The sequence below is a fragment of the Rattus norvegicus genome, chromosome X (assembly GCF_021556685.1).
Source record: "Rattus norvegicus strain SHRSP/BbbUtx chromosome X, alternate assembly SHRSP_T2T, whole genome shotgun sequence".
NCBI classification, from domain to species: Eukaryota; Metazoa; Chordata; class Mammalia; order Rodentia; family Muridae; genus Rattus; species Rattus norvegicus.
This window is the reverse complement of record NC_141554.1, coordinates 43,652,759-43,655,174: the sequence shown is the minus strand read 5'-3', so window position 1 is coordinate 43,655,174 and position 2,416 is coordinate 43,652,759. Positions and strand designations below refer to the sequence as shown.

The 2,416-nt window shown below is 46.8% G+C and overlaps 1 pseudogene across 1 annotated transcript; it reads left to right on the top strand.

Moving 5' to 3' along the window:
• Nucleotides 1–380: 380 nt before the first annotated feature.
• On the top strand, nt 381–2,156 carry Taf5l2 (TATA-box binding protein associated factor 5 like 2; annotated as a pseudogene). The gene has a single exon (XR_015646541.1). The product of XR_015646541.1 is annotated as a TATA-box binding protein associated factor 5 like 2 (transcript).
• The last annotated feature ends 260 nt before the right edge of the window (nt 2,157–2,416 follow it).

Sequence of the window (2,416 nt, the reverse complement as noted above, 5' to 3'; positions counted from 1 at the left end):
AAAAAGAGACAAAAGCAGTTTAAAGAAAAAGAACAAAGAACATTTCTGTTACCACAGTTCATGTTATTTATATACTCTCCTTCCTGTTTTTTTCTTCCCTGCTTGCCAATGATAGGTCAAGTTTATTTTGGAGGAGAGGAAGAAAGATAGCAATTATATTTCTTTCCATTTCTTGGCCAAGATAGATCTCAAAGTGAGTATAAAGCTGCACACACATTCAGACAGTTTTCAATTCTCAAAAATGTAGAGACTATGATCTCTCTCTCTCTCTCTCTCTCTCTCTCTCTCTCTCTCTCTCTCTCTATCTATCTATCTATCTATCTATCTCATCATAAATACTGGAGAAATAGTAGAACATAAGAATATAAAAGGTAGCTTGTGACACTCTGGAGGAGGAGGAGAGCGAAGACGATGACGTAGGCACGGAAATGAAGATTCTGCGGGGACACTGTGGCCCAGTGTATAGCACACGGTTCCTCGCGGACAGCTCAGGGCTGCTCTCTTGTTCTGAAGATATGTCCATCAGGTACTGGGACCTGGGGAGCTTCACCAACACTGTGCTGTATCAGGGACATGCCTACCCTGTGTGGGACGTGGACATCAGCCCCTACAGCCTGTACTTTGCCAGTGGGTCCCATGACCGTACCGCCAGGCTGTGGTCTTTTGATCGGACGTACCCGCTGAGGATATATGCGGGGCACCTGGCAGATGTGGACTGTGTCAAATTCCACCCCAACTCAAACTACTTAGCTACTGGCTCCACTGACAAAACTGTTCGTCTATGGAGTGCCCAGCAGGGGAACTCAGTGCGGCTTTTTACAGGTCACCGAGGCCCCGTGCTCTCCCTCTCCTTTTCTCCCAATGGTAAGTACTTGGCATCTGCTGGTGAGGACCAGCGGTTAGAGTTGTGGGACTTGGCCTCTGGGACACTTTTTAAAGAACTGAGAGGCCACACGGACAGCATCACCAGTCTGGCCTTTAGCCCGGACAGCGGTCTGATTGCTTCTGCCTCCATGGACAACTCTGTACGCGTCTGGGACATCAGAAGCACGTGCTGCAACACACCAGCTGACGGCTCTTCTGGGGAGCTTGTGGGCGTGTACACTGGGCAGATGAGCAACGTCCTGAGTGTACAGTTCATGGCCTGCAACCTCCTCCTAGTGACTGGAATCACACAAGAGAATCAAGAACATTAAGTTTTGATCCAGGTGGAAGACTGGGTGGGGCTGGAAGAGTGGTCACAGTCCAGGACGTGCTAAAACTGAATCAGTGATTGCAAAAGAGCCTTCCCCTACCCCACATGCACTCTACACAGCCCTGGTGCATAAGACTCCAGTTGAGAGCTGGGAAGCTCCCCCCAGGCCTGAGGCCTCCTGCTTCATGCAGGCATCCTGCTTTTGCATCTGTCTCTTCCCAGTGGGTGTACTGGACAGCTGCAGAACTCTCCCTATAGCAGCTGTAGACAGTCTCTCCTGTGGCTGCCCCTTGAGGGAAGTGGGGACAAAACCAGGATTTTTATTATATAATTAATTTTATTATTGAGAAGAGGAAACCTAGCACTGGCAGCAAGTGACTCCTGGCACTGGCTATAATACTTGGAATTTTGAGGTTCAGGGAATTTAGACTCTGGTGGCCCAGTGTATCAGGAGAAAGGGGCACCATAACCATATGCTGTGCTTCTGTGGGCAGGCAGGCAGGTAGCGACTGAGCATGGGCTCCTGCAGTGATGGTGGCAGAGGTGGTTCTTCCATTGGCTGCACTTTTGTCAGCCTTTATACCCTGGGGAGAAGCACTATGGTGGGCAGAGGGTGAGCCTCAGCGCTGCGCCAGTCACCTAGGGTTCCAGCCCTACACCATCAACAAATTATGATAAAGAGTAATTTTGAATAAGTCACAAGATAGACAAGAAATGCTGGATTTAAAGATAACTTTTTGTGGCTTGTTGGTCTTTTTTTCTCCCTCAATGACCTGCTTCCACCTCACTGCAGTGTTGATAGTGAACGGGATGAATCATGAGTGCACACTCAAAAATATCGACCATGCTTTAAGGACAAAGCAAGTTCTGATGTCTGCTAAAGGATTAAATATTTCTGTTTTCTGAAAAGAGTTATTTTGTATTTTGTTTTCTATTAAAATGTATTTAGTTTCAAAAAAAAGAATATAAAAGGTAGAAGGGAGAATAGTGTGAGGAGAAAGATCCACTTGGGGCTATGAGTAGAGTAACGGGATAGACTAAGGGCTAAACATGTGAAGAAAATTAATGATATATGAAAACACCCCATGGGAAACTACTGTCTTGTAAGCCAGTTTAAAATACAAAATTTTTGGGGCTGGGGATTTAGCTCAGTGGTAGAGCGCTTACCTAGGAAGCGCAAGGCCCTGGGTTCGGTCCCCAGCTCCGAAAAAAAAAAAAAAG